The following is a 24,725-nucleotide window of genomic DNA, read 5'->3' on the forward strand; positions in this document are numbered from 1 at the left end:
AGTCGTAATTCTCCTCTTGCGGCTAGTTTCTTTCATTCGCTCGGACCTGTCCTTGGGTCCGCTGGTTCAGATGGTCCTCAGAGACGTAGTCAGCTTCCTGGTAATAGGGAACGTGCTTCGCTATATAATATGGCGATGGGTTGGATGACGCACCCCCTTAGAAATCCACCACGTGTTGTACTCGACACATTTTGTCAGTTCAATATACCAACCCAAAGATTTGTGTTCGAGGAAATGTGTAAGGTCCTTCGTGATCAGATATCGGCCGACGCACCCGACGAGGTGCTGACCGCGTTGTCTGATCTACAGCTTCAGTTTTCGACTGGACTGATAGTGGATACTAATGTTCGACGTGCTGTTGAACGGTTGCTATCTTTTCGTCCCACTCCTATACCTCAAGCCTTGTTTGTTGAGGATGTCGAAAGACTGCCAGATGAGTCTGGTCAATTTCCTATGCGAGAAGTTCCACCGGTTTGGATACCAGCTGATCCTAATGCTCAACCCCCGGTGTTGGCTCATTTCCAGAAAGTATGGATACATCTCCCATGGAAACGCTCGGAAGTGTTACAGGTGAAGCAATCTTTGCCTGATCCACGCAAAAATCCTACAGGGTATTACAAAGAATTATCGCAGCTCGTAGATGCTACGGTAATGAATCTCGCCGATATCGATATGTTGTTCGGCAATGTTGTACCGCAACCGGTATGGGCTAAAATTCGCCATGAAAACCATCCAAATGAATTAGGTGGTGCTTGGGCTGCCATTGTAGCGGCAGATGCTGGACAAGCGGCTGCTACTAAACCCGACCAGTTGATTGTTGACCTTCCTCAAAGAATAATAACATTAATGAAAACTCTTATGCCAGCTATGAAGGTGAACTGGGACAAATTGTCGGCTTGTAAGCAAAAGAAGGACGAGAGCGTTTCCGACTACTTTACGAGGTTCGAGGAAGCATTCATTGATCATAGTGGTCAGGATATGAGCACTGAGGGTGGTCAAAGGTTGTTCGTAGATAAATTTGTTTCGAACTTACTGCCCGATTTGAGCAATAAATTGAGGAATTCAGAAAGTGCATGGGCCGTTTCTACTTCAGCTCAGATATTGGCTACAGCACAATATTATGAGAACAGAGAGAAAGAAAAGAACGACCGTGCTGATAAAAAGACGAAAGAGCTAAAAACTAAAGTTCTGCTTCAGCAAGCGTATCCTCCACGTTCGAATCAGAATAATTCGCAACAGAACAGATCGCAGCCGCAATCGAACCGATCTCAAACTCGTAATGATTCCTCTTCCCAAAGATCCTCGTTAGGATATAATCAATGTGCTTATTGTAGACAAGAGGGTCACATTAAATTCAATTGTCCTGTTCTAAATGAACGTAATAGTGGTAACTCATCTAGAGGAGGTCGTGGTGGTTCACAGCAGGCTCCACGTGGTAGAGGTCGTGGTGCTCAGAACGATCGTTCAGATAACTCATCAAATTCCGATAATTGTTTCGATCAACGTGGATCGTCGCAAGGACGATCTGCGCAGTACAATGTAGACGATTATTACGTCGATCAGGGAACTGACGACAGTAATTACTAGGACAGCCTTAGACAAGGAGAGGGAGTGGTATCAGTTCCGGTTGATCAGAGAGGGCCTTACGTCGCAGTTGCTACATCGGGCGTCGTTGAGCCTTTTCTGTTGGACACTGGTGCAGCGAAAAGTTCCATTAAGCATTCGAAACTCCCTGGCGCACCTTTGTCTGGCTTAACAAATGTTTCCGTTGGATTCTCTGGCGCCCCCGTTAGCAATCCAGTTTCGCGCCCTTTGCCCCTTAAAATTGGGCCGCGTGAGCTAGAAGCTCCGTTGATTCTAGCCACGGGTTGTGGCGAAAATCTCTTGGGCCTGGATTTGCTTAAACGTTTGTATGCGACTTTGTATTGTTCTCCTGCGGGTGTGAAGCTTACGTTAGGAGAGAGGGTTGTCTCTCCCATGTACTTGTCCCTCGACAAACTTCCACCGGAATTGAGTTCTCTTCCTGCGTCTTTGTGGGCAACAGGTCCAAATGATGTGGGCCTACTTGATATCTCACCATATGTTGTTCAGTTGAAATCTAATGTTCGATTGCCACGTATTCCCCAATATCGTATCTCCCTTGATGGTGAACGAGCACTGTTAGCGATCATTTATGATCTGATCGAGAAGGATGTCATTGAAGAGACTCGGGGAAACGTGTGCAATAGTCCTGTACTGCCCATTCTAAAACGTACTGATCCTTCGAAACCACCTGTTTATCGCTTTGTTATCGATTTACGGGAAGTGAATAAAATTGTGGTTCCTCAATTCCCTGTTGTGCCTGACATTACGGCGCTACTGACTCTGATTCCAGCTTCTGCATCATGGTTTTCGGTGATTGACTTGAAAAATGCGTTTTTCAGCATCCCAATTGCTGAGGAGAGCAGAGACCTTTTCGGTTTCTCTCTTGGTGGACGCAGCTTCCGGTTCAAGCGCGCTCCTCAGGGCTACTGTGAAAGTCCATTGATTTACAGTCAAGCCTTGAAGGGTCAACTGGATGCGTTTAGGTTGCCGGTCGGTGCGGCCTTAATCCAATACGTCGACGACTTATTGGTGGCTGCCGATACTCAGGACATCCGCAAAATTGCTACGGTGTCGTTGCTGCAACATCTCTGTGAGTTAAATCACAAGGTGTCACCTACTAAACTCCAATATTGTTGTCAAGAAGTAACCTATCTAGGTCACTTATTGTCAAAGGAGGGAAGGAGGTTGACCCCAGAGAGAATTGCAGCAATTGTACGCATGGCTGTGCCAACAACCCAAAGAGATGTGCGTGCCTTTCTAGGTATCACGTCGTACTGCAGGCAATGGATTCCTAATTTTTCATTGCTAGCGAAACCATTAGTGGCTCTTACGTGCAAGGATGTTACGACTCCTTTACCATGGACGGAAGAATGTCAGAAAAGTTTTTCTGAATTACGTGATTCATTGTGTTCGGCTCCTGTGTTGGGTACTCCAGACTACAGCAAGCCGTTTACATTATATGTTCACGAGAGAGAAGGTTGTGCTTTGAGTGTCTTAACGCAACCTTTTGGCGGTAAGCAACGTCCATGTGCATATTTTTCCTCGACCTTGGACCCGGTAGCTAGAGCATTGCCGAGTTGTTTACGAGCAACAGCGGCAGCCGCGGTCTCCATCCGACAATCAGCAGGACTGGTCATGGATAATATGCTTACGGTGATGGTTCCGCATGCAGTCGATACTCTTTTGAATCGGACGAAAACTCAGCACTTGACGAGTGCAAGGTTGTCTGGGTACGAGTTGACGCTGTTGGCAAGCCACATTCAAATAAAACGTTGTAATGTTCTGAACCCGGCAACTTTGTTACCAATTAGCACAGAGTCAGATGTAGTAGCAGAACATGATTGTTACTTGAGGACTGAAGAGGAAACAAAGGGTCGAGTGGACCTTAAAAACACCCCATTGGAAGATCCGGATGGCACATTGTATGTGGATGGGTCATGCTTTAAGTTGCCGAATGGCGATGTGACTACTGCTTATGCTGTGGTAACGTTGAATACTGTTGTTGAGACTGCAAGATTAAATCAGAATTCTGCCCAAGCTGCAGAGCTGATTGCTCTTACTAGAGCGTGTGTGTTAGCGAAAGGGAAACGTGTGAATGTGTTTACCGACAGCCAATATGCATTTGGCGTCGCACATAGTTTTGGACGATTGTGGAGAGAGAGAGGTTTCTTGACGTCGCATGGTACGAAGATTCAGCATGGCCAGCTTGTGAATGATCTTTTGGATGCACTGACATTGCCTAAGCAAGTAGCGATTGTTAAATGTAGTGCGCATCGTAAGGTGACGGATGATGTTGGTCGTGGTAATGCGTTTGCGGATGAAACTGCTAAGGAGACTGCCCGGAACCTTAGCACTCGAATGTATGTGACGAGTTCGGTGAGGTGGCCTACAGAATCGAGTATGTGTGAGGACACTATCGAGAGTGTGAAAGCAATTCAGAATGAGGCCACCGACGCTGAAAAGACGAAGTGGAAAGAAAGTACGGGAAAGTTGGATGCGAATGGTTGTTGGATTGATTTGTCTGATCAGAAGAGATGGATGTTACCGGACGCGTATGTGCTGGCCGTTGTGACAATGGCGCATGGGTTAGCCCATATTAGCTCAAAAGGTATTTGCAAATTGTTGTCTCCTGTGTGGAAGAATGATGGTATCACGAAATGTGCTGAACGTCTGGTGAAGAATTGTATGGTGTGTATGATGTACAATCCTGGCAAAGGAACCCCAACTCCTCCTGGCAGTTTTGCTCCCCCTTCATGCCCCTTTGAGGTGATTCAATTGGACTTTATCCATATGGAGCGATGCAATAACCTGAAATACGTTTTAGTTGTGGTTTGCGCATTCTCCCGATGGATCGAGGCTTATCCTCTCAAAGACAATACTGCTTTGTCTACTGCGAAAATCCTACTGAAGGAATATTTTCCTCGGTATGGAATGCCTAGAGTCGTGTGGTCAGATAACGGAAGTGAGTTTGTGGGTAGTGTGATGAAGAGTGTGTGTAAGGGCCTTGGAATTAATCAGAAATTCCACAGCGCCAATCATCCCCAGTCAGCTGGTTTGGTTGAAGGGTATAACGGCACCCTTAAACTAAAGCTAGCGAAGATTCAGGCTACGACTGGTCTTTCGTGGCCTGACGCTTTACCTTTAGCATTACTGTCAACTAGGGCGACTGTACACTCCCGAGTAGGGCTTAGTCCCTATGAAATAGTGTTCGGTCGTCCTGCGAATGTGTGGGGGGTTCCTAGGCCAGGTATTTTCTGTGATCTTGAGTACCCAATGTTGATCGATTATCTTCATGACTTGACTGCTAAACTGAGGTTAATTCACCAACAGGTTCACAAAGCATTGCCGACGCAGACGGAGGGTCCAGGCCACCAGCTCCAGCCCGGAGATTGGGTGGTGACGCGGAACTTTTCGCGCAAGAAAAACTTGGACCCGAGGTTCACCGGACCCTATCAGGTCCTCCTTGCCACGAGAACTGCAGTTTGTCTTGAGGGGCGGAAGAATTGGGTGCACGCCACCCACACCAAGAAAGTCCCCATTCCGTTGCCAGCAGACTCGTGGGTGAGGAAAGGCATTGCATCAACTGAAACCGAAGGATTGCCGGCGTTTGTACCTTTTAGCGACGCACAACCTGTCGGAGAATCCTCAGTGCAGCAGAGAGACACTGTTGAACAATTGTCAGAGAAGGACTCAAGACCAAAACACTCAGCTGATCAACAGGACGCTGTCCTTTCAACGGATCCTTTGTTCGACGAACAGACACGTCCTGGGAAAACTCGATACTTTTTGCGATCTAGCACCAAAGACTAATAAAAGATCCTGCTTTGCTGTATTGATAATTGCATTATCCCGTTTTCCACGATCAGTTTGAACATTCGTACCACTGTAATTATTTTGTACATATTCATTGAGTTTTGTTCCTTACACTTTTTGCTTTTACAGCTGAGAGATATTGTTTTGCATATATATATATATATTGTGCATTGAAGGCCGTAGGGCCGCGCGCGTACTTCCTTCTGGATAGTAGGTCTTGACGCTAGGTTAAAGGCCGTCGGTTCCTGGGAACTCCTAGGGATTGACTTTGCTACACAGAACGAAGTGCGTCAAGAAACGTTGCGGACGGTCGTAGGGAATGGCATTCTCGAAGCTGAAGGATTTGGAAGGAGCTCAGGCTCATAGATTCAAGCTGCAGCAAGTCAGTCGTACCAGATGTTTTATATTCCAACTATTTGTATTGTTTTTGACTGCTTCTGCATTATTGGCGGGTGGGGTGTATTACACGATGTCTTACTTCTTACCTACTGCTACACCTACTCCTACCCCTGACCCTAAACTTACCTCCACTGTTTCTCCTCATTCCTTTCATATCTTACCCGAACACGAACAGGCTAGACGTGTAGAATTCCGCAACAATTCCTTTATTCAGCTCCTTCATCAGCATCAGTTAGTGGTTAACACTACTAATTGTTGGGTGTGTGGGTTGATGCCACATACTACGGATAAGGGAATTCCATATCTGGTGTTACCGTATAGTTCCCAAGGGTCTGCTCGAGCATTCCAGACAATGTTTCGAAGCGCACTGGGTTTCCACCCCATTCGAGAACCACGTTCTCCCTACTCTGGTCCTACCTCGTATCAAAAACCTTTGTCGATAGCAATAGAGGATTTAGATAGCGATATCTATGATCCCTCGCTTATTCCCGAAGAAGAGGTACAAGCCTATAGGGTCCTAAGTAGAGGTGAATATAGTGTGTTCACCAGTGAAAAGCAGCTTAAAAGCTCACCTCCAATATGGGTCGTACCCCACACTGGTAATTATTGTCTCATGGGTCGTGGCCGAAGATCGCAAGCCCGACTTGGAGCGAGTGCTTGCACTGAAAATTACATTCTGCCGATGTTCTCGTCCCCTGTGTTTCTGGCTGCCAAGGGTACATACTTCATCTGTTATGATCGTGCATACGCATGGTTGCCCGCAGACTTCATGGGCTCATGTTTTATTGCAAATCTGTTGCCTCCGACGTTCACTGTAGATGCCGATTATCACAAGACTAGAGTTGTGCGAGGCGTAATTAGCGAAGAGGATACTGCCGGTCAAGAGGCAGGAGACTTTTTCAAGGGTTTCCTCCCGTTTTGGGGACCTATGGTTAATAGTAGGAACCTGAGACAGTTGACTCGAGTGGTAGAATCAACAGCTAACATTACTGCCAGTGCCCTCGGTAATATCACCACAGAACTTCAGGCGGAGAGACTTATGACGTTACAAAACCGTATGGTTTTAGATGTCATCTTAGCAGATCGAGGTGGGGTATGTAAGGTGATCCATTCGAGCTGCTGCATTTTCATTCCAGATAACGCTCCAACTGTCTATCAAGCCATCTCGAGGTTGCATAAGATCTCCGAATCCATACACGTGGATGTAGGGGATTGGACGCTACTTGGGTGGTTTTGGGGCCTGATGTCGACTTGGGGTTGGAAGATTCTGATGATCATCGGAGTTGTTGTGGTGTTCCTGTTCACGTGTTGCCTTTGTGTGCAGTGCGGTCCTGCCTTATGTGGCCTCTGTGCTACAACGTGTATGAGACAGCCACCTGTTACCAAGGGGACTCGGTTGGACAGAGCTATGCTACAGCAACATCTCGATGGTCTGATGAATATCGAATATGATTCCGACTAGTGCTTGCCTACATGAGGGCAAAAGGAGCGTCTGAGGTTCCGTGACAATTGTAAGTGGTGTTTTCGACTCGCACGAATATGGTCGAGTCTGGTATCTATGAACCGCAAATGACGAGTTTAGTAAGTGTGCGCAGTTTCGCTGTGCTAACTTAAACCGTTCGTTTGTTATGTGGGTTTTCTATCTGTACCCACGGGTTCCATCTTAGATACGGCATCCATTTTGTCTCTTGCCCTCAAGTAGCCAGCGAACGGACGCTGTCCGCTTCGCGACCCTGGGACTCCCAAGATATTTGCGGAAGACACATGTTCTTTGTAAGTGTCTTTATGACGAGGGGGATGATACTGTAAGGCAGATGGCCGTGCTCGAGGCTCATCTTGCCGTACCGGTTTATTGTCTCAGCCGTGCATCTCATTAGGCACGTCCCCTTGATGCCTGTATCTCGTGTTTCCCGATACCTTCCCTTTTACACCCTTTCCGATCTCCCCACTGTCTCCGTCTTCCTCTGCACCTGTCTTTGTTCCTATTTTGATCTGTTTACTGCCGATTGGAATGCACTAATGTTGGGAAGATGGGTTTTTACAGTTGGGAACCGCCAAATGTTTCCGCACTTATGTTCCGGACCTTATGTGTATCAAAGTGACCAAAGCGACCCCTCTGGGGGATAATGGTGGGAACCGGGTCGTAAACCTTTGTGTACCATGTTGTCTTATGGGTAAAAACTGTATAAAAGGAGCGATCCACAGAACCAATTTGAAGCAGTCTCCCCAAGTTGCACGAGTTGTACTTGTCGTGATATCTGTGTTCCCTGCAGCAAATAAACCTTGAATCTTTGACGCCGAAGGAAGTGTCCTGTGTCTCTGTCATTCGTACGCCGGAGCAGGTTACCCACGAAGGTTTCAGGTGTTGTGCCCTGGCACCGCTGGGTCTTAAAGAACCCAGTCCTTCAACCTGCTCTGTTATTTGCCATGAACTGTTGTTGGTCTGTGCCCATCTCATGTGCTGCCTCAGATGTACCTGCTCTGTTCTGTGCCATGGCCTGTTGATGCTCGTTGCCCCTCTCATGTGCTGCCTCAGATTTCCCTGTTCTGTTCTATCCAGTGCCCATGCTTCTGGCTACTCTAGGAGTCAACCCATATGATGTGCAATAAAGCAAGTTATTCCTGTGTAGTGGTTTTGCTGTGCCATTCCTGGTTGTCTCCTTGCATTGTTGATATATTGGTGCTATCCTAAATACTGTGTCCCCAACATGCCCCTCCCCCTCCCCATGTCACAGCCCTGGCAGGTACTCCCCTTCCAACAGCGATTGGTGTGTTTGCGTACCTGCGTCGTCGTTGGCGACGGTCCATGACTTGCTGGTGGTGGAGCACGAAGAGGAGCGGAAATGCGTGTAGAGCTGGGTCCATGACGGCGATCTGCCTGTGGTGGGTATCTCTGCAATGTTTTGCCTCTCCGCTGTGGGGAATCCGCCGTGTTCAGGCTGGTGGTTTTTCCGCTGCGATTTGATGTGTCTTTTCCGCCATCGTGATTTAGAGGACAGTCGGAAACGTCATTCCGTACGGCGGTGTCTCTGGATTTGTTACGTCCGCCGCGGGGTCGGGTGTATTTACGCGGCGGTGCATGTTCTTCCGCGGCGTACGGAAATTTGACAGTGCTTCCCATCCTAATAAGCCGGACGGACTGGCCACGGCTGGCGGACTGTAAAAAGGCATTTTCCGCCTACTTCAGGCCGGCGGTCATCCTTCTGTCCTCCATCCTAATCGACCCCTAAGTTTCCATTCACCCCAAAAAAACTCACAAAAATTACTTCTGTTAATTACTCTTCGCCTCTTACTTTTGGCCTTCATTAAATCGATTGGCTTATCTAGTGATCTAATTCTATTGATTACTAAAATGAACAATTTTCTTTTCAATTCTAAAGCTTTCCTAACTACATTTTCTATACCTTTCTTCTTCTTATAAAATACTGTTTTTTTCTTACATACCGTAATTTCTTTAATTAAATTTGACACAAATCTATTATAAAACATTTTTGTCCTAATTTCCATAAATAGTTTTGTCCTGCTTTTACTATACACAGTTTTCTCTGCACTTGATTTTCCATGATTATTCTTTTTATTTGTATTTTTATTTTTCGTTGCAGATACACTAATAAAATATTTCTGTTTGTTCACACTACTCTTAGTCTTTAATATTTTCCTCAAAAAAGTGTTCCTTGTCTTACCAGGACTTTTTTTCTCTTTGTTAACACATTGTTCTTCATGTAAATCTTGTTCTCTTCAAATAAGCACCTTTCTTTCGTTGTTTCCACTTTTGAAACTTAGTAGGCATCATATAGTTTTTTCAGTATCGATAAACTGAATCTATAATAAAAAAATATATAACATTACAAAGATAAATATATCAAATATTCTATTATATTACTTACAAGCACAGAGGGACGATTATGAGGACAAACGTGGGACTATAAAAATAAAAGAACTTACAACAAAAGAGGAAAGAGTAGGAAACCAGGGAAAATATAACCAAAAAGGGGAGTATAAACAGACACTGCAATATAACAGAATAAAGGAAGTATGAATAAACTGGAAAGTATGAATAGGTAAAGGAGAGTATGAAGAGAAACATGGAAATATGAGGAGAAGAAAGAGTATAAGAAGAAAAAAGAGAGTAAGAGGACAGAGGGGGCACAATAAGAAGAGAGAGAAAGACTCTAAAAAAAGAAGGAATATGGGAAAAGATACGTAACTATAAGAACAAAAAAGGAATACTAGCAAAGAACAGTATGTATAAGGACAGATAGAACAGTACCAGAAGAAAGCACGAAGAATGTGAGGAAAAGTGGAGCAAAAGGAAAACAGGGGTAAACAAAAACAGAGGATACAGTCTGAGGCGAAAAGAAGGAGTATAAACAGATGGAGGATTATAAAGAGTGAAAAGTTTATGAGGAAAGAGACAGAAGTATGACAAGACAAACAAATATAAAGAGAGAGGTCAGTATGAAAAGACAGAGAATATGAGGAAAGTGCTGCAGAGTGTATACAGTGAAACAAAAAGCAATAACAGATGTGAGCAAACAATATGAAAAAGATTTAGGAAGTATAAACAGAGAGGACAGAAAATAAAAATAGAAAAGAAATACAAAGAAACTGTGGAAAATATGAACACAGAGAGAAGGAATATAGGACAAAAGACAATATAAGAAAAACTCAGCAGTAAGAGGACACATTAAGAAGTAAGAGAAGAGAGAGTAGAATATGAAAACAGGGGGCAGTATAACAACAGGGTGTTAAATGAGGAGAGAAATGTCACAATAACAAAAGACAACAATATTAGTGGAGAGTGCAAAGTATAAGGAAAGACAGAAGAAATGTGAGAACAGACACAAGAGTATTAGAAGAAAAAGAAAAGTATGAGAAAACAATAGGGAATACCTGCAAAGAACAGCAAGAATAAGAAGAAACATAGAATATAACAACAGAAGAGTATATATGAAGAAAGATGAAGGAATGTAAAAAGACACAGAGACAAAAATATGGAGAAAAGACAAATATAAAGGAAAACAGACCGTATAAGCAGAGAGGGAGTACTACGAGAACACAGTAACAACTATGACGACAGTGGTACATATAAAGACAAGAGACAATATAAACAGTAGGACAAAAATGCAAAAATAGGAGCAAGTATGAAAAAAGAGAACAGAATGCAAGAAAAAGAAGATAGTATAATGAGAGAGGAAGGAGTAACACAAGAGAGGAGGGAGTATGACAAGAGAGTGTAGAAAATATGCAAAAAGGGGCGAATATGGGAGCAGATTATCAAGCCTGGGTGAATCAATTATGGCAACTTTATCAGCAGGAAACTGCCCCTAAAGTGGCGATAATGGGCTTGATAATATGCTCTATGAAATTCCAATCGAAGATCATGTTAGATGTGAAGAAAATCTAACATGAGCTTTGATTGGAATTCCATAGAGCATATTATAAAGCCCATTATCGCAAGTTCATCGGCAGTTTCCTGTCGATAAAATGGCGATAATTTTAACGCCCAGGCTTGATGATATGCCCCATAGAGGCATAATATCAAGGACCGCTGTTAAAATTATCGTCGTTTTATCGGCAGGAAAATGCTGATAAAACAGCGATAATGGGCTTGATCAGACCCGGCCCGTGGAGGGACTTGAGGTGGGGCAGGCAGGCTGGGCGGGGGAGGGGCAGGGTGGGGGGTGATAAATGGAATCTGGATTATTACAGGTAAGTAAACAATTAAATTAATAAAACGAATTTCGTAGCGCGCCCTGCATCGCAAAATGCAATGCAGGGCACGGAACAAAATTTGTTTTATTAATTTAATTGTTTACTTACCTGCAATCATCCACATTCTGTTGTTTATCACCCCTCACCCTGCCCCTCCCCCACCCCGCCTGTCCCACCACAACTCCCTCCACGGGCCATGTCTGGGCTTGATAATACGCCCTTGTTAATTCCCATAGAAGCCCATGTTAACGCCAGAACATGGACTTCTCTGTGAATTAACAAGGGCGTATTATCAAGCCTATTATCTCCGTTTTATCGGCAGTTTCCTGCCGATACAACGGCGATAATTTTAACACCGGTGCTTGATAATATGCCCGTCACTGCCATATTATCGTTAATGGGCGATACATTATCGCCGCTTTTATCGGCAGGAAACTGACGCTAAAGCGGAGATAATGGTCTTGATAATATATCCTTGTAAATTCCCATAGAAGCCCAGGTTAACACCATAACCTGGACTTCTATGGGAATTCACAAGGACATATCATCAAGCCCATTATCACCGCTTTACCAGCAGTTTCCTGTCGATAAAAGCAGCGATAATGGGGACGAGGAGCTTCGCGCGCAACCGTGATGGCCGCGTGAGCACAGGGCTCCCAGACCTTCGCCACCTCCGGCACTTATCCTGACTATTATCCTGGTTATGACGACGGGTCATTGAAGACGCAACCCAGCTGATATAATAGCTGTTTCCAGAAATCGATTTGGACCCCGGGAACCGATTTTACAAAACTCTGAACTTTTGTGGCCTGCTCCACGGAACTGCCCCGGGCTCGAGTCAATGGCTTGCCCGGGCAGTAATTGAACAACATCGGCCAGCCTGATCCTACTCTCTACCCAGGTCTTAGCTTTCGGTTTCGCTTTTGGCCTCGTACCCTCCCCAACATCGGTTTCACTCCTTCTACACAGGGTTTACTCAACTCCGCAACTTCGCTCTAGTGCTGTGATTGAATGTCACTGTTCGTTGTATGGCGAGTGGTAACCTGTTCTTCTAGCGAACCCCTTTGGGTGATTTGAACGTAGCCATTTTAACCAGGTCTCAAGGTCCCCTCGGGGGCACAGCTTTCAAGATGGCCGGCAAACCGGAGATCAAAAGGCGAAAACCAAGTCTGTCCACCGTGGGGGTACCATACAATCTAACGTTATGAACAGGTACTCTCATCCTAAGGGATCTCCCAGTGGGGCGAATAGGCCTCTGGGAGATGCGGGAGACGACTCGATGGTGGGAGATGATTTGACTCTACGTGATGTCATGGGCGCCATTGCTGGCATGAAGACCTCTATTGGCCAACAATATGAGACTCTGGCCCAAAAACTTGACACTGTGGCGATCGACGTCAATTTGATCAGGGCGGATTTAGCCAAGACCAATGAAAAAGTCAAATCCCTGGACTTGAAGACCTCCAGCCTCACGACTGATGTTTCCGATCTACAAATGGAGGTCCGCAATCTGCGGTCTTCAAACGATTTCTTTTCTCGCCGTCTGGAGGAATCCGAAAGTCGTGCAAGACGAAATAACGTTCATATTGTGGGTGTCCCTGAAAAACCAGAAAGCCCAACTGTTGACCTCCTTGTGGAGGACCTCATCGTAAACCATCTTGCACCTAAAGGTCTGAGCAACTTCTTTGCGGTGGAACGGGCACACAGGGTGCCGGGAGGTAAACCTAAGGAGGGTGCTGCCCCGCGGCCCATAATTGCCAGGATTTTCAACTTTCACGATAGAGACGCTATCCTGCAGGCGTCGCGCTTGGGTGGCCCCACGAAATTTGAAAATACCACAGTGAGCTTTTACCCGGGCTTCACCCAGCTTGTCCAGAAACAAAGGATGGGGTTCCAGGGGGTGAAGAGATGATTGAGAGACAGGGACATGAAATACGCAATGCTCTTTCCAGCTCGGCTACGTGTGGAATATGGAGATCGGACGTTCTTTTTTGATCATCCTGAGGCTGCAAGTGACTGGCTCGACACGCTGCCCAGGCAACAGGAACACTCTGAACACTCTGAAAGAGCTGAAGGTGGCCCGATGGAGCAGGAATGAGAAACAGACTTGATTCTCTGGACTACATATAGACCTTCCAGCTGTGGTTTGATGATTCTTAAACTTGCTCTGATAGAGGTGGTTACCCAGGGGTGTGGGCCTCTTCCTCCTCTGGGGTTTCTTTTCGTAGATTAGTTATATGTTAGGGCGACAGGCACACTGCAAGTTGGGGTGGCTTTCGAGTCTAACGCAGGGGTGCAGGGTGGTGGGTCTGGTTTTGGGAGTTTGTTGGGGGGTGGAGGGGGGAAGTTGTTGAAGTTTGGTTCATTTCAAGGCAATGTATTGATGGACTTCTGGACTTGGATGTCGCGTTCGTTGTGGGGTGGATGCAGCAATCATTCCTGGGATGGGGGGTAGGGGACTGAAATTATTATGTTGGAATGTTAATGGGTTGGGGGACAGGATAAAACGTTGTGTGATGTTACAACTATTAAGACGCCTCTCCCCTGATGTTGTGCTGCTGCAGGAGACACACCTGATAGGAAACACATACCATGCTATGAATCAACGGGGCTACCGTCTTCTGGCGCACTCTGGATTCACTACCGGCTCTAGGGGGGTGGGTATCCTGATCAGGGGTTCCCTCCCTCTGGAGGTCGATGATATCATCCTTGATGATAGGGGGCGGTACGCCGCCATTATTGGAAGATGGGAGGGGAAGGTTATCACCCTGCTTTCTGTTTATGTCCCGCCTGGCCTCCAGACTACGACCTTTGCCGACTTGGGGAGAGTGATTCTGGGGCTCCCGGAAGGCATCCTGGTAGTGGGTGGTGATTTTAATTTGGTAGTATCCGGAAATAGCGACCGCTACCCCCCCAGGGAACTCGTGAAGTCCCGATCCTGGCTGGGTGGCTTCCTGGATACTTTGGGATTAATAGATTGTTGGAGACTGCTTCATCTGGGCCAGTTGCAATACACCTTTCACTCTGGCGCTCACGGTAGTCTCTCGAGACTCGATTACATACTGATGTCCGCGACACAGGCCTCTTCTGTCAGAGAGATCAGACATTTGGACAGGGGTATTTCAGACCACTCTCCTATATGGCTTGTCATGGAAACAAGGCTGGGAACTGAGGGCCGGGTAGCCCCGATTAACCCTTGGTATCTCCGCGACCCTAAGATCCGTGCAGAGTTGGTCAAATCACTGGATCAATACTTCATGGAAAATGTGGGGTCTGTGTCATCTTCTTTCTCACTATGGGAAGCCTACAAGACTGTTATCCGTGGCCAGGCGATATCATTAATCAATAGCGCTAAGAAACGTAAATACGAGGCAGTTGCCCGACTTGAGACTGAAATAACTGACTTAGAAATGGAATTGGAATCTGGTGTTACCCAGGACAAGCTCCACCTCCTCAGTCTTAAATAACTTGACTATAGAGCGCTGGTGACGGATGCCGCCAAAGTGATGAGCAGAGAGCAGCAGGGATGTCTGTATGATGTGGGTGATAAGGCGGGAAAGTTGATTGCTTGGCTTGACAAGAAGGAGAGGGCTCGTCGTGTGGTTCCTTTGATTGAGAGAGTGGATGGAGTGAGAGTAACTGACCCCACTGAGATTGTGGGGTGTTTTTCGGAATACTTGTGAACTGTATATTCCCCTGTATCGGACAGGCCGGAGCAGGACTCACATCTGCTTCTACGAGACATTGCACTGCCCCGCTTATCGGATTTAGACAGGGAACTGATGGACGCAACGCTTTCCGTTGAGGAGGTGGCGACTGCTGTCCGCTCCGTGCGGTCGGGAAAGGCCATGGGCCCTAATGGACTATCCCATTGAGCTCTACAAGCTGCACCCGGATAAAATAGCACTGTATCTTCGATCGATGTTTTTAGAGTCGCTAGATGCGGGTTCCCTCCCTCCTGAGCAACGACTTGCATCTATTGTCATGATTCACAAGTAGTGGAAGCCGCAAGATCGTTGTGCATCGTACAGACCCATTTCGCTCTTGAACGCTGAGCCCAAGATCCTCGCAAAAGTGCTCGCGAACCGCTTGATAACCGTCATTGGCGACCTGATCCATCCAGATCAATCCGGTTTCATTCCACACCGTAACACGGCATTGAATCTTCGGCGCTTGCATGGCGCCCTCTTCTGGGAAAGATATGGCTGTTGTAGTTCGGACTGGACTGTTCCCATGGGGCACAGGGTCAGAGCTGATTTGCATAAAGCCATTATCTGACCCAGGGTGGTGTGGAGTGCAAAAAACGATGGATTTAGGCCCAGATCCTTGTACTGGGGTGAATGTAAGACATTGATCTACATTCTGTCCATCAAATTGTTTTTTGTAATTTTCGCCCTCCCGAGGGTGGCGTTGTTACATGAGCCGGCCATTTTGGCCTCTTTGGACGCCACAATGGCGTTTGATATGCTAGAATGGCCGTACCTCTGGGCAGCCCTTGCTAAGTTTGGTTTTCGCCCTGTTTTTATCGGCTGGGTGAAATTACTGTATGAGGAACCATTGGCCCAGGTGGTCGTGAATGGTCGAGTTTCTGACTTGTTTACCCTCGGAAGGGGTACGCGCCAGGGATGCCCGTTGTCCCCGCTTCTTTTTGCCCTCGCCTTGGAACCCTTGGCAGCCTGGCTGAGGTGGGAGCTATCGATGAAGGGTATTCGATGGACCCCCCGACTTCGAGGACCGAGTGTCACTCTATGTGGACGATATCCTGCTGTATCTCACGTCACCTCGGAAGTCGCTGATAGTGTTATTTGTTGTGTTAAATTCTTTTGGGAAAAATTCCGGCCTCGTAATTAACTGGTCCAAGTACTGTGTATTTGTCCTTTCGGGTGAGTCTACTCTCTTGCCACGTGGGTGCCCCATACAGGTGGTGCAGGCGGGGTTTAAATACTTGGGGGTCTTTATCGCCCTAGATCCTGTGGTCCGCTATGAACGTAACTTGCTACCCCAGCTTCAACGCCTAAGGTCCGATGTTGAGGCATGGCGCAAGCTTCCGTTGTCCCCTCTCGGACGAGCGGCATTATTCAAGATGATGTCGCTACCCCGGTTTTTATATGCGTTACAGAATACATTTGACACTATCCCAGCAAGCTACTTTTGAGAGGTGGAAAGTCTACAGAGACAACTGATATGGGGCGGGCGATCGAGTATTGCCCTTGCCAAATTGACACTCCCGTGGTACGATAGTGCAATCGCACTCCCGGATATTAGGCACCACTATTGGGCCTCCCAGCTGGGGGCGATCAATCATGGTACGTATGGTCCCGCGCCGAATCCCGCGTTCGAAATGGACAAGTGGTTGTTGCCTAGCGGGGACTGTAACAGGGCGCTCTATACAAAATCTGCTGGGAAGATGCTCACGGGTCCAACCAAGATAGCGGTGCAAGTATGGTATTGTGCAAATGCTGCAATGGGATGGAAGGATAGATTGACACGAGCGACTCCACTTTACGCATCCGAGAGACTGGGCTCCCTGTGGAAGATGAAAGGCTTCGACAGGTGGAACGTGATTGGTATAAGCAGGGTGAATGATGTATGGACCAAGGACAGGGTCAAGACTTTTGAGGAGTTGTAGGTGGAGTATGATTTGAGTGTCAGAGAGTTTTTCCGTTATGCGCAGATTCAGCACGCACTGACATCGGTTTTTCCATTGGGTACTACTGTCCCGGAGGCATCCCCACTTGAAGATCGAGTACTGGATGGGTACGTCCCCGACAGTATGATCTCGCTAATCTACAAAAAACTGATAAATAATAAGGTTGACCTCCTACATCGTCTCAGAGAGGCCTGGACCAGTGATGGTCTGGAGTTGGACGACGAGGACTGGCAGTCGGTGGTATCCTTGCCGAAGGAGGTTGCAATTCTGGCCCGTCTTCGGTTTGTGCAGCTCAAAATCCTTCACCGGATCTACGTGACTGGTCCTCGCCTGGTTAGCATGGGATATTCCTCGGATGGGATGTGTAGGCGTGGGTGCGGCCTCTTGGGCACTTTCCTCCACATACTCTGGGAGTGCCCGGCGGTTGTGCGTTTCTGGAATCGAGTGCATGAAGTTATGGAAGAGGTCACGGTGTTGCGTTGTTGCCTGAAGCTAGGAGATGCTTGTTGAATGTTTGGGAGCCGACTGATTATGATGAGGCACAGACCCAGTGGGTGACCCCCGGGAATATGATTGCCAAGAGAGATATAGCGCAATTATGGGGATCCAAGAGGCCGCCCACTGCTCTGGCATGGAAGGAAAATATGGACTGGTGAATGTTTAGAGAGAAGACGGTATACGTTGCACGTGGCAGGCCTTGGAAATCGGGGAACGTCTGGGGCCAGTGGAACTCCTACCGAGGTGAAATATGTACACCTCCCTTCCCATATGTAGTGACTACCCCACCTTCCCCCTGACCCGACATTCCTACTGCTGTCTCAGCTAAAATGCCTCCTGACTTGCAATTCCCCTCGCTTTCCCCCATCCCGAACTGTTGTTGATCGTATCAAAATGGTATGCTTTTCTCCCTCACAGGACGCTTCACCATTTGAATGATTGTATTGCCTTTTTTCTTTATTGTTTATGTTTTAAATTTTAATAAAAAGAAGAAAAAAAAGCAGCGATAATGTATCGCCCTTTATTGATAATATGGCCCATAATCCCTTCATGTACACAGACGCACAAACTGATATTAAACAAAAAAACATAACAGCATGCATTATAGCTAAACACATTTACTACTATAAAAGGTTTAACAACGGACGAATATAGGGGAATATTATCAAGACAGGCAATAACATTATCGCCGCTTTATCAGCAGATTCTACCCATAAAGCTGCGATAATATTATCGCCTGTCTTGATATACCCCATAATTCCTTAATGTGCAAAGATGCACCGCATACATTCCCACACAACTTATCAACACACCTTTCACATTGATTTGTAGATTAAGAAGAATGCCACTCACACAATGGATATTCTTATACAGAATCTCTCTAGTTCAGCGTTTCCAGCAGAACCGTGAAATGGAACATTTTCCCTCTCATTTTACACATACATACATAAAAATAACCAATTAAAATCCTTTACACATTAATTCAAAACAAAACACACATTTCTATTGATTTAACATTCCAAACCTTTCCAACTGACATAACTTTCCACCCTACCCCCAACAAATCACGCAAAAGTCAACTGTCAACAGAGGTCAAAAGTTCAGCACTGTATAAAACACTGCTCCTCAGCAAATTTAGACTATGCATAAGCACTTACTTATAAGTACCAATAAAGCAAAAAGGTCTCATTACAACCAACCAAGATATAAACTCATAAACTTGATAGATATCTGTAAAATGTTTATTTTTGATTGATTTTCGCACTGTACGCACAAACTAAATATACCGTAAAAAAAACAAATTGCATCTATCACTAATTTTTTACAATCCCCGGACACCCCATCCACCGGGGCTCAAATATAATGCTCAAGACCGTGGGGAGAGCCCCAAATCCCCCACGGTCCCAGCCAGCTCCCTGCATCCTTCGGCAGCCGGACTTGCTTTTGGTCAGAGAAACCAGCTTACATACTGCTCTCTCAGACGAAAAACAATCTGCTTTCCTACTTCACAGAGAACTCTCGCCCAACCATAGAAAACAGCAGAGTCCCAGGAATAGGCACCCTATAACACTGCCGGAGCCGACCCTCCGAGATGGTGCTCCCCAGGGCCATCAAAGGCTGAACAAAGGACATCAAGGATTTTGACCTTGGGGATCCTTGTAAATACCCCTATGCAGTCCTACGGGATCAGGAAAACCTATAGCAAATAGCAAACTTTTCTGATCAATATACACACTCGATCTACACACATATAAATATAAATAAAAAATCACATTTATTCCCACATTAAATTCAAAACGAAACACACTTTTATATTGATTGGACTTTTGCACCCTTTCCAACTAACAAAACTTTCAACACTTCCCCCATTCCACAATCTGCCAGTTACCAAAGAAACACTTCAGGGAACACCTAACTCAGCACACATGTGAAAAGTTCATCCTACATTGTTGCAAATTAAAACAGCAAGAATGCTTGACTTGAGAATATACCAGATTATCTTATGTAACATTCTGTTCTATCAGTTTTTCTTAACCAATAAAAATAAGGCTTTAAAAAACAGAAACATGCATCCTAGTTTTCTGTAAAATGTTGTCAAATAACCAATCATTTCTTTTCTATTTTCAAAACTGCATCTTGTCCACCATTTTAGAAAAATGTTACTTTTCAAACTGCCATTTCATTTACAGAGACCATCAGAGTGCATCCAGACCTCTCTTCAAAATGCTTACAGTATGGATTGTGGGACACAGCTATATTTTCGGGAGTCAAAGGTACGCACAACAGAAAATAATTCACAAAGACCTAGGTTTATCAAATGTAGACATTGGATTGGACAGAGAGGATTAAAGTGGCATCAATTGATGCCATTGGTGAAATCCTTAGTACATCTCCAACACCCTGACCTCATAATTGTGCACTGTGGTGGCAATGACCTAGGCACTTTGACTGGGGTAGGTCTGGAAATGCTTATGAAGGACACCTTTAGAGAATTGATGTCACTTTCCCCCCAAACTGCCTTTGTCTATTCAAATATACGCCAAAGGCAGAAATGGAACTGGTCCAACCACTATTGTCAACAGATTGAAAAAGCTAGGAAACATGTGAATAAATCTGTTTCTGCCTTTCTCCGAGACTATCAAATGGGGTCCATCTACCACAACAATCTACGTTTCAATATGCATCTCTAGGGGAGATGGTGTACGTTTTACAGATGAGGGGAACAGAGTCTTCCTCATAAACCTAAGACTATGCATCGGTACTTACTTGTAGGGACTAAAATCTCCCAATAAACACAAGGGCTCTTTTTAGAGCCACACAACACATAAACAAATACACTTCATAAATATCTAAAATTATTTTTATTTTTCTTGCTTAGGTACGCTTCCAATATTCCAGCTGTACGTTGTTCATACGTGCTTGGTACACGTACGATAAATCTACCATGAAAATAAATAGCCTTTATTACTAATTTTCTATAATTTCAGAGGACCCCATCCCTCGGGGCTCAAATCTAACGTTGTGGACCATGGGAAGAGCCCCAAGGCCTCCACGTTCCCAGCCGGCTCCCCAGAGAGCAGCTTACATGCTTACATTCTAATTTCAAACATGATTTCAACAGTTTCTTATACATTTTATGAAATAATATAGTACTGCACGCTAAAGCAGAAAAGTCAGCACAATTTTGATAGAATACAAAATAGAAAAAATATATATATACTTCTACTCTCAACAAACTCGTAAGCAGAGTACACAGTTTAATTTAAAAGCACCCTACCACAACTAGTTTTTGAAACGCATTGTACAATAAAATGCGTCACAAAATAGGCTACATACATGCTGACTCTATAAGGTCACATAGAAAAAAGAAGGCCACTCTTACACTACTAGGAAAACACAACAAAAGTACAAGGCCCAAATTTTCATTGTAGTGATTTCTTATTTGCAGGTCTAGTTGTCAGATCGGCACACACAATCCCTCATGGCTGGTATACACCCACACCACACCCATCCAGCGCATTTGTCACTACACGTGTGACCCTATCCATAAAAAAGACGGAGCGCACGTGTTGTACGCCATTTTAGAGTTGTTCCCAAACCACCGAACAAGGGGCCCACTACCACATGCGTCACCTCTTTGGTCACTGAGTTAGTGGTGCCCGAAGCACTGAGCGGGTGAAGAAATTGCAATGATGATGGGAGCACGAGTATGCCGTTAGCCATAGAGATATCAAGACTAGACACCATATATGAGACTTCTTTGTTGGAGATCGTGACTACATCATGAAGAAACTGTTGTTTCCTCAAAAGATGAGCAGTGACACTTGAGTACTCATCAGAACGAGTCAATGGGTTGTAGCTGACTACATACAAAAATGCAACGTAATATTTTAGACGAACGCACTCCTATATAATGTATTAGTTTACGTGTTTATTTTTTTTTCCCAATAGCAGTAACGCTATTATAATCGCTGAAATGTCCGGAATATATTCACAATACAAACAGGGACATATTATCGCCGTTTTATCGGCAGGAAACTGCTGATAAAACGGCAATAATGGGCTTGATAATACGGCCTTATTATTTCCCAAAGAAGCCCATGTTAACACCAGGACATGGGCTTCAATGGGAATTAACAAGGGAGAATCATCAAGCCGTTTCCTGCCGATAAAACTGCGATAATTTTAACACCGGTCCTTGATAATATGCCCCTTGGTATGTAGAAATATGACAATGAACGTCTATGAAAGCGCAATGTTTTCTAACTCACAATTAATAAAGCAACAATTACCAATCATAACATCTTTCTTTTAATTCCTTTTAGATGTACAACTTCATGATGAATTATGTAACAAGGGCGACAGCAATAGCACAAGGTGAGCAAAGAAGCTTGTTTCTGAAAGAACAAGTTATCTGTAAAAGGAGAGAATCTATAGTATGCAGCAGGCGTGCAAAACACACATTGGGCTAACGAGGCTTCAGCTAGGATGACATACCTTCCTGCGCCCATCCACAGCCGCACCCGACTACGTCACAGGTCTTTTAAAGACATTTTGCTTGTTAATGAGGCTTTGATGTTGTCGTCCCCGCTTAGAGCCCCTGCAGCTCCACTCTTCCTTTTTCTTGAACTTAAGCCTAACCCCCCAAAAATTTTGACTGTGGTTGCGCCTCTGGCTTCACGTACACCCCCATCTTGTGTTTGTTTCCCACGTTTTAATGTCCTTTTTTCTCTTTCTCTTTCTTACTCTCTCACATCGTTTCTCTTTCTTTTTTAAAGTTTTGGATGCTACTATCTCCACTCTGCTGTATACAACTTTATTTGAATTGAAGTAGTTAACTGTCTTGATTACAGTGAATACTTCCTCCACACGTACAGCACCATCTTTCAATCACCCCGATGGCACTAGGTGACAAAGAATTGAGGGCCATATTATCAAGCAAGGGCGATACATTATCGCTGCTTTTATCGACAGGAAACTGCCGTTAAAGTGGCGATAATGGGCTTGATAATATGCCCTTGTGAATTCCCATAGCACCCAGGTTCTTGTGTTAACCTGGGCTGCTATGGGAATTCACAAGGGCATACTACCAAGCCCATTATAGCCGCTTTATCTGCAGTTTCCTGCAGATAAAAGCGGCGATAATGTATCGCCCTTGCTTGATAACATGGCCCTTTGTTTCAGAAACAACAACACATTATTTGTGAAAGGAAAGACTAGGTAGTCTGCAGCAGCTTCACTGTGTTGAAATGTATAATTATCTCCGAGCAGTGACAACAGATAGGTTACAACAGTCTGACAAACAGATGTACAAGCTTATTACGCCACTTTTCTGTCACTTTGAACATGAGGAAAGGGATGTATGTCGTTACAACGCGATGTTTTACATCGCAGTACTTTACGACGCATGTTTTACAACGCAAGTCGTTACCACGAGTTGCGTTGTTGGGGGCTGGATAGTGAATAGTTTAATTTACTATTCCAACTCCAGTCCCCATGGATAGTAGGGAAGGAGTTGGATAGTAAATTAAACTATTTACTATCCTGGAGCGCCCCCCAGCACAATTCGTTGTTACAACTTGCGTTGTAAACGTTGCGTCGTAAGGGAACTGCGGTTTAACATCCGCGTTGTAAAGGATGTTCCCCTGAGGAAAGTGACGCAAGGAGCGTGTAAATCTGTGTCTGACTTTTCAAGAAAAACTCTCAGCTCCAAACTCTGCGACTCAATGGGCTGCAACAGTCTAAGTACGGAATATTAAGAACCCACATTAAAATTCACTTTTGACAGTAGTTTCGCAACTCAGTGTACGATGATTAATCAAAATGTCCTTTTGTTTCCTTCACCAAACATCCTTCAGAAGCAATCACATCCTATTGAGCAACAGCAATGGAATTGTCTGCAACGTATTGAATATACTTTGATGTATAGAAGCAGAGTTCAACTCAAGTTGTGAACTCCGGTGGCCGCAGTGTTTATACAAGGTAAGCACAGCAGCCTACATATACAATGCCTTCATAGAAATGCATTAGAAATAAGTCGGCATGTTTACAATCTCCTTGGGTCACTTTTGTGTCAGTAACACAGAAGGCACTTCCATATAGACACCACTTAAACGCGGTGCTATAACAAGTGAAATGTACCAGGCACACTGCACTCGTAAAACCGTAGTGTTACCTTTATTTGTGAAAGGAGAGAGTGCGTAGTGTACAGCAGCTTCTCTGTGTAAAACCTATAATTACCTCAGAGCAGTGACAACAGACAGGTTACAACAGTCTGACAAACAGATCTACAAGCTTATTACGCCACTTTTGAGTCACTTTTAACATGCGTAAAGTGACGCAAGGAGCTTGTAAATATATGTCTGACTTCTCAAAAAAATCTCAACTCCAGACTCTGCCAGACAGTTTTAATGTTCTTTTTTCTCTCTTTCTCTCTCTCACTCTCTGTGACAACATTTCTCTTTCTCTCTTAAAGTTATAGACTCTGCTGTCTGGTTGAACGTGTAGAAGAACAGCCCAACTGAAGTTGTAAATGTCACTGGCCGAAGTGTTTGGCCGTAGTGTTTATACAACGGTAATCACAGAGGCCTAGATCTACAAAGCCTTCATAGCAATGTATTAGAAATGAGTCTGCATATTTACAATCCCGTTGTGCCACTTTTTTGTCAGTAACGCAGTAGGCACTTCCATATAGACACCACTTGAACGCGGCAATATAACAGTAGTGAAATGTACCAGGCACACTGCACACGTAAAAACGTAGAGTTACCTTGACTTGTAATGCTTCAGCTCATTTACTCACATCTACATAATTCTAAACTCTAATTTTCTTTTTTGTTTTGCAGATTATCAATCGGACATCTTTTGGAGTCCATTTCACAATTTGTTTATAATATTGTTCTTTTTTAAAGTTATTTTTCTAATTGCTTCTAATATAGTTACAATTAAATTTAGTTTTCAGTTATTGTTTTAATAAAATTTAGTTAAAAAAACGACATACTTCTTTTTTTGTGTGGGGAGGTATGACGGCCCACAATAAAAATAATGTTGAAATACTACAGTAAGA

Source organism: Lissotriton vulgaris, chromosome 7, assembly GCF_964263255.1.
Source record: "Lissotriton vulgaris chromosome 7, aLisVul1.2, whole genome shotgun sequence".
In the NCBI taxonomy this organism is placed as follows: domain Eukaryota; kingdom Metazoa; phylum Chordata; class Amphibia; order Caudata; family Salamandridae; genus Lissotriton; species Lissotriton vulgaris.